The sequence below is a fragment of the Scylla paramamosain genome, unplaced genomic scaffold, assembly GCF_035594125.1.
Source record: "Scylla paramamosain isolate STU-SP2022 unplaced genomic scaffold, ASM3559412v1 Contig30, whole genome shotgun sequence".
Lineage (NCBI taxonomy): Eukaryota > Metazoa > Arthropoda > Malacostraca > Decapoda > Portunidae > Scylla > Scylla paramamosain.
Genome location: NW_026973695.1, coordinates 557,501 through 572,500, shown reverse-complemented (window position 1 = coordinate 572,500; position 15,000 = coordinate 557,501). Strand labels below are relative to the sequence as shown.

Sequence of the window (15,000 nt, the reverse complement as noted above, 5' to 3'; positions counted from 1 at the left end):
AGAGAGAGAGAGAGAGAGAGAGAGAGAGAGAGAGAGAGAGAAAGAGCAAAACGTTTCTAAATACAGCTCTAATATACAACCTATCCAGCCTCCCGTGGCTTGCACAATGCCTCTACACGATGGCACGCCTGGTCGCTCACCCCATACAGGTTAGGTAAAGGAGTTTTTTCTTTTGTTAAATTCCACTCGATCGGGTCCGAGCCACGTAGCACGATGGACTCTGAAAATGTAACTTATAATTCTGGGCTTTGTGCATAAGGCTCTCGTGCCTCGTAAAGCAGCGCGGCGGGTGAAGGGGCTGATGGTTCCAGCAGAAGTTTATTGATCTCCTCGTCTGAAGTTCCGCCTTCCTTATGACCTCAGTGGCGACGGCGTTTGGTGGTCGAGTGGAGTGTGAGGACCGCTGAGGCAGCATTGCTCGGCCCTCTGCTGTCACACTTTTTGTTTTCTCCATTTCTCTTCTTATGTCGAGTGGAGGCTGGCCAAGAGAATAAAAACACAAAGATAGCTGGAAAAAGAACAGGGAAAGGCTACTTAACTGATATTTCTACACAAAACTGAGTAACAATTGGTCTCATTTTGGTTTGTTAGTTGTGTTTAGGTGTTTTGACTTTCTTACAGTACCAAGCTTATTTCGTACCAATCCAGATCTGCGCTTTTTCTGTCAAGTATATATAAAAATAACTTAATTTTTTTTTTTTTTTATTGAAGTAGATTCTGGAAAGGGCCACTTAATTAATACCTTCCTGTAAACCTGAGTATAAATCGACCTTAATTTCGTTTGTTAGTTTACCTTTGGTGTTTTGACGCCCTTACGGCACTAAACTTTCTCTCTCGTGCCATCCCAGGTAGTTATAAAAGCTTTTCTGACAAGTTTATACAAAATAATTGCTTTGTTACTGAGAGAGTCTAAAATATGCAAAGTCAGCGTTAGCGTGCGATAGATTGACGGTTATGGGTCATTATTTTCGCCTCTCTTTGACCAATCGTGTCCTGACGTGTATTGGAGACACCTGCGCCAGTGGCCGTCACCTGCTGCCTCCCGTCTCATTTTCCGTGAACCTTCCTTTATTTTCCTTCCTGTTTTTCGATGCCGTGCTGATTGTGAGTGAGATATGATGAAAATGTGGTTTATTTATTTATTTTTTTAAGATTTTTTTTTTTTTACTGATTTTATGCCGAGTATCAGCGAGGTATAATGAAAAGCATGTTCTATTTTTTTTTATTTTTTATTTTTTAAAGGTTATTTGTGGGGGTTACACGGGCACATAATTATATACTGTATTCTTGCGTGTATGGAAGTCTTTGTACAAGCGCTTCCGTATCTAAACTGATCATTTTAATTATATTTTCTTTTAGTTATTTATTCATTTATTTTTTTTCCATTTCTCTGAGCTGCCAATTAGCGAGTTTTCTTCCCATTTTTGTGTCCTTAGCTGGCATCCTTCACCCATAAAACAACACAAGAAGAAGAAAAAAAAAGAAAAAGAAAAAAAAGAAAACGAAAAATGAACCAGAAACTTCAATCAGGCACTTAGTAGATGCTATATACTCTGTCCTGATATGAAAGAAGAAAGATCCCGTAAAAGTAACGAGAAACTTTACAACAAAAACATATGGGCGGTGGAACAGGACCCGTGTGTGTGTGTGTGTATGTGTGTGTGTGTGTGTGTGTGTATCCGTAAAGGAGACACATCGTAGGCAAGTCCAAAAATCACCCGGGGAATTGTTGTCAGCACGAAGGTCTTCACGAGGCTCATGATCGAGAGGACGAGAGTGGCTGTGTGTCTGTAGGTTACAGCCTCAAGTGTTTAATTATTCAGTCGTTTGTTCTTGTATTTGTTCACCGCTGTGGTAGCTCGTGGCTGGCAAGTTTTGAAGCGGCAGGCGAGGCTGTTTGAGTTAGCAGAGAGAGAGAGAGAGAGAGAGAGAGAGAGAGAGATTCTGCTCTTGACGTCTTCTCTCTCAGTGGAGGCGGTGAGCACCCTTGGCTAGGCGCGGAGAAGGGAAGGGAGGAGATGAGATGCTTTCCTCCTGCTGCCTCTCCCCTTCTCTCTCCGTCCTTCATAGCACATTCCGCGAGTTTATTTAAAAGGAATTTGTACGTGGCCATTATAAATTCCCTCCCGCCACTATGTAAGATGCGATGTAGTTAATGAAATACGTTTTTAGTGTACTTTGTGTGTGTGTGTGTGTGTGTGTGTGTGTGTGTGTGTGTGTGTGTGTGTGTGTGTGTGTGTGTGTGTGTGTGTGTATCCCTCACCACACAGAAGAGGAAGCATATACGAGGTGGCATCTTCAATTAGCAGACGTAGATGAAAAAAAATTCTCACACACACTCAAGAGACATTAGTAAAAGGCTTTGGTGCAAGTCTGTGTGTGTTTTAATGTGTCTCTCTCAGCATACACCCAAGGAAACACACACGAGGTGGCATCTTTAAAGTACGTGGATGGACTGAAACTTAAACACACATTTTCAAGAGCCATTAGTAAAAATCTTTCCTGCAAGTCTGTTATCTCCACATTACACGTCCCAGCTGTCCAAATATGCGATGTAAACAAGCCATAGGAATAAAGAAGATGTATTTATTGTATTAACAGCTGAGGTCGATTGGAAGGTCCCCCATCCCTGCGAGCTGTGTGAGGTGTTTGCAATAATTTGTGTGGTGTTTTCTGAGGAAGGGACATCAGTCGAAGGACACACGCTAATGAATAATAATTGATAGGTCTGTTGTGTTCGCTAGTATCAATTTGCAGGGAAGCGTGGGAATAACGCACACACACACACACACACACACACTCTCTCTCTCTCTCTTTCTCTCTCTCTCTCTCTCTCTAAGTTGCAACAAACCTCATTGACCTCATTCTAACGTGCTTGAGTTGCCTTAGTCATCCAGGTTATATAAAAAAAATCAAAAACTGTCAACATTTACCTTCTTGACATTTGGAAATAAACATTCTTTCGAGACACGCGATTTTAAGACATGAAAAGTTAGTAAATGCACGTGTAACTGTCCCTCCGTGGATATAAATGAAGGAGTTAAGGTTAAGAATTAAAACAACAGTGATGTAGTATCCGACCATGTGTTTGTCTACTCAAGGAAAGCAGTCGCCCGCATCTTCCGTGTCTTTGTGTCATTACTCATGTGAGAGAGTGGAGCGAGGTCTCGTGATGCAGAATATTACATACACCATGTACAGGATCAGCGTGGTGGAAGACGGATAGGTGTAGGGACGCTGTACGCTGCCTGTCTTGACCTGGATACGTAATCCTCAGATTCCTGGACAGGTGCAGCAGGTATTCCACTGCTGAGTTAGGGATATGGTTTCATCCTCGTAGTTTATACACGTGCGCGTACACAGCAGGTCTCTAGATGGCTGGGCGACTTTCTTAATGCCAAAACTACCTTGACTTCTCTCTAAGCAGCCCTGGAATCCGTATCGTGTTTTCCAGACGAATTCTTACAGAGGGAAGACTAGTATTAGATATTATTACCTTTTTTGTATTGTTCTAGCAAAAAAAGGAGTCTGAAAAAAGATCTTGTGTTACTTTTACATACTGTGAGGAATGTGTAAGGATCAGAATATGAGATCCTTATTTCACTTGGATCACAGCAAACAAACTTTCTTGTCGACTTCATCTGACGTCAAAACACCCTCGACTTCACCCTAAGGATCCATATCATGTGTTCCAGACAAATGCTTCACTTGGATCGCAGCAAACAGACTTCCTTATGGACTTCCCCTAAGGTTAAGACTTCACCGTGAGCTGCTCTGGGATCCAACGTTTCCCACACAAACTTTCTCGCATATCGTTCAAATGTTGCAGTGCACAATTCGTCCCGTTCGCTACTCCTCTGCTGTGAATTAAAGGTGACCGCTGCCGAGGACGAGTTTAACAAATGACAAAACACCGCTACGAACGCCCATCACACGCCCGCCACTCTTGCCTCCATCACGGGCTTACTGTCACGCCCCGGAGACGAAGACACGGTGTAGGTCACGCCACTCTCCACATCACATCACATATGATAAGCAAGCTCTTCCCTTTATCCTGCAATAAAGCACTGAGACAAAGACACTCAGTAAACAGCAGGATAAGTCAGGCACGAACAGACGCATCCCTTCCTTCCGTCCCCCGCGTCACTCGTAAACGTAAACAATAACTTTGCCAGCGTCTGTCACAAGGAAGGAACCTCCAGGGGTGTCTCCACTCTCGCAGCTACTCCTTCCCGATTTGCCCTTTGTGAAATCTTGATGTTCAAACGCCCCGCTCTTTCATTGGTCCGCCCGGGAGACATTGCAAGAATTTTCATTGAGTTGGTGATATCCTTGTGGGTTTTTATCAGTTCCTCCCTTCATGAAGCACGTGGTTTTGTATCTGCAGCGCCTAATTCTTTTTTTTCTTGGTTATCTTTAGCCAACTGTGCTCATGGCTTATATTAGAAAGACAGAGAGGGAAAGAACAAATTAATGTTTTCATGCATCTGTATATATCTGTATATATCATGTATATGTATATATGCATCTGCATCTCTTTGTTAAAATTGTCTTTAGCCAAACGGTGCTTACGGATTATATTAGAGAGAGAGAGAGAGAGAGAGAGAGAGAGAGAGAGAGAGAGAGAGAGAGAGAGAGAGAGAGAGAGAGAGAGAATCACTATATCTGTGCACCTGTATACATCTTTTTCTGTGGCACTGGGGATCTGTGGTGGCACTGATGACAGCCTAAAAATACTGGAAAAGGAACCTTCACATTCACTTTACGCTGGATCGAATTTGATTGTTATTTCTTCTCAGCTGTTTTTTCCACAAAGACCTCAATCCCACGCACGTTCCGAGGGAGTACACCCACTTTGCTGGAAACACTGGAGCCAACAATTGAAGTAATGGAATTTTTCTTGCATCCTCTCTCTTTCTTTCCTTCTCCCTCCCCTTCCCACACACACACACACACACTCTCTCTCTCTCTCTCTCTCTCTCTCTCTCTCTCTCTCTCTCTCTCTCTCTCTCTCTCTCTCTGCTTACCTGCTTGCCCACTATCCAAGAATGTGCTTACCGTCACCCTCGCCATCATGTTTTCCTTGTCAGCTTCATAATCAAATTTTCATTATTTTCAGAAACGTGTTCTCGTAATTTCTCATTTACGTCTCTCTTTTTTCAGGGAGCCTTGTGTCGCTGCCTGTGTGTCACGTCATTGCTGGGAGTCACGTGAGGGGTGAGCAGACTTTACCAAATGTTCGTTGTTGCATCAGCAGTACAGTGTATGGCATGCATCACACTGTTATCGTCTTATAGTCTAAAAGTTGTAAGTGTTCAGGACCTGAGGCTGCGTGACTCTGCTGCGTACCGTGTATACATTGGCGCTGCTTGATCCAACACAATTTATGTAAGTCTCAGTTTTGTTGCAAATAAGAGGGCATAACTTCATCACAAGATTCTCTCTGAGAAAAATATTTTTTTGATAATAAGAAACAGTGTGTATTATTCATATACTCATAAATGTTTCACAAAGAATATAGTAAACAATATGTTATGGAAATTCAGTATTTCAGTGGAAAACAACATATCAATTGAAATAAGTTTTGAACCAGGAATGAAATGACGCGAGCATCATTATCAGCGGCATGAATGGCCAATAAGTCACGGCCCATTGGCCAGCACAGGACGATGACTGTAAATAAGGACAAACAACAAAACTGCGCGTGGCCTTTACATCATGAACGCCAGGTGTAGAAAGGTCAGTCACCCCAGGCATTCAGGAGGGACAACATTGCAACAGTCTCATGTGACGTACAGTTTTGGAGAACCACGCAGAGGTAATCTTGTACATCATCATAAAACTGTGATATTCAACGACCACATATTTAAAGAACTGATTGATTGACTGACTGGCGCCGCAACAACTGGCCACATTCACAAACAATGCTCCCATTGCGCATATTTTCAAAGGCAACAGAGATCATTAGTCGTGTTATCGAGAGTATTTCTCCTATTAGTAACATAGAAATATTGTTAATTTATCACTAAAACCATAAAAAAAAAAATCTTAAACACCTACACTTTCCAAACCATTCACATTTTTTATTCCAGTTTCCTTCCTTTCTATTGATAAAATTGTGAAGAGTCGCCCAGTTAATCACAGTTTCATTGGTTCTTTGCCTCACAAATCTTAGAAGAGGTGTGTCATGGCGCGTAAATAACTCCCTTGCCTTTGAGAAACCTTCGTGGGGCGCTTTAAAAATCCATGAGGGACTTAGGAACGTGTAGGTGCATGTACGAGGAAAGACACACACATAGGATACATATTCCGATTGTAGTATTTGTTTGTCTACTCTCATATTTAGTTTTCACCGGTGCTGTTGTGAATATTGACTGAGCTTCCTTTACCTCACCTCTCCTTTTCCCCTCTCCTCTCTCTCTCTCTCTCTCTCTCCTCTCTCTCTCTTCTCCTCTCTCTCTCTCTCTCTCTCTCTCTCTCTCTCTCTCTCTCTCTCTCTCTCTCTCTCTCTCTTTTCTTTCTTTCTTTCTTTATACTTTCATGCGCTCCCTCTTTTCTCTCTCTCCTTTCCTATTTTTCTTCTCTTCTCTCTATTTCTTTTTCATTCTCCCTACTCTTTCTTTTTCTTCTTCTTTCCTCGTCTTATCTTTCCTGTCTCATTTTTTTTCCTCCCTAGTGTTTTCTCCCCCTGCTTTATCCTCCCCCTCCTTTCCTTCTCTTTTATTCTTTTCTCCTGTCATTTTTCGTCTTTTTTTAAATTTTTTCTTTCCTTTTTCTCTCTCTCTCTCTCTCTCTCTCTCTCTCTCTCTCTCTCTCTCTCTCTCTCTCTCTCTCTCTCTCTCTCTCTCTCTCTCTCTCTCTCTCTAACATATTTATATTTTGCGATATTTCATTTCACCAGTAATTCATTTTCCTTGATATATTTATTTATTTATTATTTATTTATTTATTTATTTATTTACTTATTTATTTACTTATTCATTTATATATTTACTTATTTATTTTGACGAGCATTTAATTTTTCAGAATTTCATGGATGTACTTATTTATTTTATTATTTTTTTGACGTCAATCGGAAAACTGAAATCTCTTTTTGGCAACAAATAGTGAAGGGACGAGGAGAGGAAGGGCGAAAGGTCGGGACTACCTGTGAGGTCATTCGGTAGTGTGACTTGGCAGGTGGAGGTGGAAGAGGTGGAGGTGGAGGTGTGCTGGTCGATGGATGTATTAGGGAAGAAGTTTAGAGGTGAAGGAGGTTGCGGAAGAGACTGTGTGGGATTTGTAGAAAGACAAGAGAGAGCTAGCGACGACTGGTATGAAGTGAATCTCCTCCCTTGACATGTAACATCGATTTAATTTGGATTCTTCAGTCTTTCTCCTCTGTAAATGGAATGGACAAATGTTTATGTAGAAAGGAGGAAGGTAGCGACGACTGGTATGAAGTGAATCTCCTCTCTTGACCTCTAAAGTGTGTTTTTATTTGGATTACATCTGATTGCTCCCATTCCCGTGACGTTACCGTAAAACCGTGCCCGTGAATTCAATAATCGTAACATAGCTATGGAGGAGGCGTTACATTTTCAGAAAATTGCCTACCTGATGCATGGCGAACGCTTCAGGCTATACTGGCGTTATGATTGGTTCCTGTGTTTAGGAGGCTGACTCATCAACATAACAGTGCTTAACAGTTGGGGAGGTTAGAGAGACCGGGTGTTCATGGCACGGTTTGGTGGCTGATTGAGTATATTGAAGGAAGGAAAGCAAAGTGAAATGAGAAAATATGCCTTAAACGTTTAGGCGTTTTATCCCGACCACTCTTAACAGGCTCTACTGGAAGCTCATGGGGTTTTCAAGGATGCTTTTAAGCTCCTAATGGTAGTTTTAATAAGAATTTTACATTGTCAATAGGAATAAAACGCCCATGGAAACCTATATAACCATCTCTGTAGCTTTTATAATTAGTACTTGTAAAAACTCCTAGGGTTTTTAGAAAGAGTGTTATGGAAATGAGGTTTGGTTACATTACATCCAATCCTTCCCTGCTGTGCACTTGTAGTCTGCCTTTTCAAGTGTGTTTTCCCTCTCTCCGTGTCTCTTTTCCTTCCCAGTGGTAGCAGCAAGAATAGTTAAACTGCAAATGGTGATGATCGTAGTCAGAGGTGGTGGCGGTGGTGCGTGGTACAGTAGTAATCGTGGGAGTGGTAATGATGGCAATGGTAATGATGGTGACGCCGCTTCCTCTTCCCTGCAGTACCGAGCATGGTGTGGCGGAGAATGTTGCTGCGTGCATCACATTGTAACCCACTTCCCGGAACACACTCATTCCCTCAGCGTTGCATTCACCTTTAACTGGACGAGTGCGTACACACACCGCCTGGGGGGAAAAGAAAATAAAGGAAGGAAACGAGGGAGTGAGGGAAAGAGGGAAACAAAAAAACGCTCTACACAAGGGAAAAAAAAAAGAAAAAAGTTGAGCATTTGAATTAATCAGGTGAAAAAAATTATACAACACGATTCTGACCAAAAGCAAAATCGAAAAAGAGGAGGAGGAGGAGCAGGAGAAAGAGCAAGAACAACAACAACATGAAGAAGAACAACGTGAAGAAGAAGAAGAAGAAGAAGAAGAAGAAGAAGAAGAAGAAGAAGAAGATGTAAAGAGCAAGGAAAGGAAATTCAAAGCAGTTACAAGTAGCGATTTATGTTCTCAATGTGAAAGTCCTATTGAGACTTTCCTGTTATTTGTAGTTAAGGATTTTTACACACACACACACACACACACACACACACACACACACACACACACACACACACACACACACACACACACACACACACACACACACACACACACCCATTCATCTCCACAAATACAGTGACACAAGCACAAAGAGCCAAAGCGACTATGTTTACCAGTGAGGTGTGTAGGTTGACTAGTGCGTAACATCCATCAGTCGGCGGGAGCGACGCAGCCTCTTAGTAAATGTGTCAACCCTTTCTTTTTTCTCTTTCTCTTCCTTTCTTTCTTTTACTTTGGTCAAAACAATTACCAAGAGAGAGAGAGAGAGAGAGAGAGAGAGAGAGATTACAGTAAATGCCTCCATACTATTGACTTTTAACAGTAAATCGCGTGCTGAAAAAAAGAAGAAAGGAGACTTAGGAATTTTTTGAACCAATGGCTAAGCAGGTCTTTGTCAAAAAGATAGGTGACCAGTAACTTTTTGGGCGTTGTGTGTGTGTGTGTGTGTGTGTGTGTGTGTGTGTGTGTGTGTGTGTGTGTGTGTGTGTGTGTGTGTGTGTGTGTGTGTGTGTGTGTTTTCTCATGTATTATTTCATTGAGAGAAAATTGCTTTTGTTAGGTTTTGTTGTGTGTGTGTGTGTGTGTGTGTGTGTGTGTGTGTGTGTGTGTGTGTGCGCGCGCGCCGGCAACCTTGGTCCCACTCACTTTTTAGTTAGGTCACTTTTGCTTCTTTCCTCGGCTTTTATGGGACCTCCGCACCGTCAGGCCAGAGCAGACTTCCAGCAGCTGCGGGAAACATAGTGGCGGTCCCTCTCACCTCCTATATTTTGCTGGCCATTCGTTTCTTGTGTCCATACGCGCAGCCACACCCTCCTGACGGCTTTAAGGAGGAGGACGTAGAAAGGCCGCGCCCAGGTCCATAAACTATATTTTCCTAAATCCCTCTGCCGGGTTTTGACGAGTTCATTAGAGTTAAGGACGTGAAAACTTAACAGGCTTCAAGGGATAGACTAAGAGTTTATTTTCATGGATTTACAATGTTAATGAATTCGATTATCAATACGAAGTAATTATGCCTGCTATGTGTAATTGTGACTAGTTATGAAGTAAAGAAATAGTTTCTTCACTGTTCTCGTTTTGATAAACTAGACTGAACGAAAACTAGTGGAATGCATTGATTACTGAGACTGATGACTTAATATCCTCGAGAACTCATATTTGCTAGATACCTGCTTGATACGGGGGCACTTAACACAGTACTCACGCGTTGCTTCTCCACTGCATTAATTCTGTTACCCAAGGCTGTTTGTCGGGGGCGAGAGGCGAGAAGAGCGGGGTGTTTTGAAAGCTTTGGTGTGTGTGTGTGTGTGTGTGTGTGTGTGTGTGTGTGGTGATTTTTCCTTTTCATTGGATATGTGTCGATGGTATCTTCTGAGCTGAGATAAAACCTTGCTACGTGTGTGTATGTGTGGGGGTGGGGGGGCTGAATCAATGTTTTTATTATTGTTTGAATATCACTGCTCCTACTGCTGCTGCTCCTATTGTTGCTGCTGTAACAACAACAACAACAACAACAACAACAACAACAACAAATATTTCTACTACTACTACTACTACTGCTACTACTACTACTACTACTACTACTGCTACTACTACTTAAGAACATAAAAACATAAGAAATAAGGGAAGCTGCAAGAAGCCATCAGGATTACACGTGGCAGTCCCTGTATACACGTGGCAGTCCCTACTACTACTACTACTACTACTACTACTACTACTACTACTACTACTACTACTACTACTACTATTACTACTATTAATACTACTTGTTCCATTACTACAGCTTCATTGCTGAGTGACTCCACACATTCATACGACCGACAAAAAAAAAAAAAAAATACATACACGCATACTTTATTTTAATCGCCATATCATTTTTCACAACAGTCCCGGAGTCCCCACACAAAATCCTGCTGAAACTCCCATGATTATTCAGCAGCATCAGTGTGTGTGGCCTCGCGAACCATGACCCACGATACCCAAACTGGCGCGAAGGTATCAGTGTTTATTACGTTATCGCGCCGACTTTTCATTATCCCCTCCTGAGATATGCTGGGATGGTCCCAATACCGGAGCCAGGAGGGACTCGCGTGCCTGCCAAATAAAGGTTACGTGACCTGAAAGCAATAATGGAAATGAAGCTGTATAAACTGTAGTGAGTATGAAAGATGTTGCTAAGTGAGTAGTTTGTATACTTTTGAGAAAATACCTGGATGACTTATTTTAATAAAGGAGACAGTATTTACTGCATTTTACGTTGAGGCTACCTAATGAATATATATTTCTTAGAGAGGCATGGTTAGGAGGAGGTCTGATAGAGGTTAATATGCGGTATATTGGACATTACAAGACTGACGAACAAAATCCTTGGGGTTAGTTATCAGGATAGGACTTAAAATAAAGGTTTTAATTTGATAAGGTTATGTTTAAAAAGGAATAAGAAGAAATTAGTTCTCAGATGGAGTGGTAGATGAATGGGGTAGACTCAGTAATCAGGTTGTTTGTGCTGAGTCAACAGAGAGCCTTAAAACATTTGACAAATTTATACATAGGAATGATAGATGGAAATAGATGTATTACAAAGGGACCGCCACGTGCAGGTCGGATGGGCTCTTGCAGACTCCATTATTTACTTATGTTCTTATGTTTTTATATAATGATCTGTCACTTGCAATGTATTCTAAAAGACAAAACATACAAAACACAACTTCACTTACCCCTTAAGTGAAATTTCGCAGAAGCTTATTGTTTCTGCAGTTTTCAACGTTTTGTCATGCATATTTTTGCCATCAGTACCTCCAGTCCGTGCCGGCGAGTAATGTATAATGTACCGGGAAGTGAAAATCCGCTGGACTCCATGCACATGTCTCTCTGCAATACTAATGAAGGCATAAGACTCTTACATCACGTTTGGTGCAGCGGCGGGCGGGACTCCACAAGCCTTTCAGTGGCGACGACAAATATAATAAAAAAGAGAGAGAGAGAGAGAGAGAGAGAGAGAGAGAGAGAGAGAGAGAGAGAGAGAGAGAGAGAGAGAGAGAGGAGAGAGAGAGAGAGAGAGAGAGAAGAGGAGAGAGAGAGAGAGAATAAAAACGAAAAGAAAATTTGAAACGGAGCATTCGGATCCTTTCATAAATCACCTTTAAAAGCGAAATATGCTGGAGTATTGTTGCAAATGGACCAAGAGCACATCGGAGCACAAATGTGATGGTAAATGGGAAGGTAATTTAAAAGTTATGCGATTAACGTTTTAGCGGCTGTACCTGTCACCCTTGGCCACCGGTAATGCATTGCGGGAGCGTGATAAATATTCTCCCGGCCGCACGCGTCACCAGATGTTAGAGTCGAGCGATGGGAAATGGTTAATTAATATTTGAAAATTAATTGTAGGGGGTTTTAATGCAGTAGTTTCAGCAGCGAAGTCACACCAGTAAAAACGTATTGATTAACTGATGGAAGTTACACCAGTAAAAACGTGTTGATTGGCTGATTGGTTTGTTGGTAGATTGATATTTTAGCACCACAGAAGTGAGGTTACACAGTGTCAGTCAATATAGATAAGATTTCCTGCTGCGAAGTTAGTTGGTTGGTTGATTGATAGATATTTTAGCACCGCCACAAAGAGTTTACACTTAATGGAAATATGAAACCTGGATTAGAAGAGAGAGAGAGCAGGCAGTCTAAGAGGAGGTGGATGCGGTGAAAGACGTTCTTATAATGGGTATGGCTGAGAAAGGCGCAGAAGATCGAACATGATGGAGAAGGCTGATCCGCTGTGACGACATGTAACAGACCAGCCGGAAAGGGGGAAGAAGAGATGACGAGTTATGCTTTAAGGGACTGTTATTGTGTTTTCTCTCTCCTGCATGTTGCCATCACCGTAAAGAAGGCTTGGTACTCCTCTGGTAGGTAACACAGACGCGTAAACTTGAACCAAATGGCCTGAGGGTTCACGCGGCAATATTTCACACCGCTTATGTCTCTTCATGGGTTTACTTGCTGGAACAGAAACAGTAAAGGAAAGGGTGAAGGTGGGGGAGCGTGTACTGAATGTCTTACTGCTGCTTCGTCTACTTATCTTCTGTCAATCTACTCTTACTGGTCCTATGTTCTTATATCTTTTGTTAAGTAAAAAGTTATGAATGTATTCTCCGTTAGATATTCCGCAAGAGTAGTGTGAAAAATACTTTGGACAGGCAAAACAATGCAAAGGAGACAATTTTCTTCACTTGCTTCCTTATGTTCGTATGTTCTTATGCTTCCATTGTTGATCAGAAGGTAATATATCTTCCATTGATAATTTCCACAAGAGCAGCGTAAAAAATGCTTTAGACAGGCAAAACAGCGCTATCAGTTTCCTTACTTTTTTTTATGTTCCCATGTTCTTATTCTTCAGTACATCAGGAACTAGCATACCTTTCATTGATATTTTTACATGAGTAGCGTGAAAAATGCTTCGGACAGGCAAGACAATGCTAAGAAGGCAATTTTCTTGGCTTCCGGTCAGTCTCATTTTTTTTTATGTTCGCACGTTCTTATCCTTAAGTAAATCAGGAAGCAACATAGTTTTCATTGCTTCTTTTTTTCACATGAGCAGCGTGAAAAATCCTCTGGATAGGCAAAACAATAATAAAAAATCTACCTATTCGGAAACATGAAGCATTTTGGGGAAGGATAGACGAGGCATTGGAGTGAATTTTGCACAATGATAGCAGGCGATGATTTACAACTCTTGCTGAACTAACAAAACGTTCACATGCACTGGAGCTCGTTCCAATATTAAATAATAGAGCAAAGCTGCTTGTATTGGGGAGATATCTAATTTGCATGCATGAGAGCGACGGATAGATTTGGGCCTGTTTGCCATCAGAGTCTGCCTGAACTCAAGCCACGTGGGCTGAGTGTGCCAGAACTACCCGCTGCTTTTTACCGGAGAATGTGTGTTTTCTTCCCCACCAGGAGTGCAGGGAAAAGCCAGAGAGGACTCGAGTGTCATACTGAGGTGCAAGGAACAGTTACAACTCACAGATAGAGAGTAGAGGTATGATCTCTTGATATCTCCTGATCTTGTCCACCGTACAGAAGTCAAGTGTTAGACTGAGATACAAGGAACTTTCATTACTCACGGATGAAGGACTAGAAACACGATCTCTTGTCACTTTTCATTGGCTTGGTAATTCCTTGTTTTTCTTATTGCCTAAGGTAACTTTTCCCTCTTGTCCAGGTCTTCCATCTCATTAAAGTTTTGATTTGAATGATCACAGTTATTTGTCATTTACAAGTGATGGTATTGCAGCCAGGTGCAATAAGCTACAGCTTTCGTAGGACCCTGAATATTGTTTACTAAAGGTCGTCGAGACATATCAAGGGACATATCTTTTATAAATAATCAACAGAATATACAAAATTATGTACAAAAAACAACAAAACATATTTAACATAATTATGTACTAATATATGTACAATTCATAAGTAACTAAATACCCTTTTCATATATACTTATATATACATACATACACACATACAGAGATACGTACACATACACACACATATATGCACATACACATACAGAGAGAGAGAGAGAGAGAGAGAGAGAGAGAGAGAGAGAGAGAGAGAGAGAGAGAGAGAGAGAGAGAGAGAGAGAGAGAATTTTCCAGCATGTAGGGGGTGTCCGCTGTAGCGTTGTAGTACACGAGCACAATGCCACGAGTCTAGAATTTGTTTCAAGTGAGCGAGTTCTGAGCGCCTCCATTCCCGCTCCTCTGGCACAGTACTTATCTTACGTCTTGCTTGTGTGGATGGCAGGCGATGGGCGGAGAGACAAGTCAGTAGCGCGTACCCCACACCACCTCCTGCCTCTCGCAAACGACCAACGAAGACTGCCAATAGCGATGAAAAAGCAAGCATATGTAGGAAAATTAGCCATTTGTTTTGATAACGACGCGTACGTGGAGTATATAAAGGCATGCTGACTCGTGTTACGGATAGTGTAAATTGTATTGCAGGAGTGGCGCTGGTAATCCAAAGCCAATTCACCTAATCAAGGAGGGAAATGAAATGATGGCACCCCCGCGACGAGTGGTGAGGCCACCACCTGACTATCGACCGATGCCTCCTCTTGGTTAACAGTTAATAGTCTTTAAAATATATTCCCTTCATCGTTGTGTGGTAGGAAGTCCCCCGCGTGTTTTTGTGCTTTAAAA

At 41.8% G+C, this 15,000-nt stretch overlaps 1 protein-coding gene across 17 annotated transcripts in view; it reads left to right on the top strand.

Annotated features, from left to right (window-relative positions):
- LOC135097726 (GTP-binding protein 10-like) overlaps window positions 1-15,000 on the top strand; it is a 234,894-nt gene that overhangs the window by 71,363 nt on the left and 148,531 nt on the right. For 3 of the 17 annotated variants that reach the window (XR_010266066.1, XR_010266065.1, XR_010266074.1), the window contains one exon: window positions 5,164-5,217. The exons of the other annotated variants lie outside the window; for them this stretch is intronic. The gene's annotated coding sequence lies outside the window, so the exon portion shown is untranslated. The remainder of the gene's footprint in view (window positions 1-5,163; window positions 5,218-15,000) is intronic. 17 annotated transcript variants of the gene reach the window in all.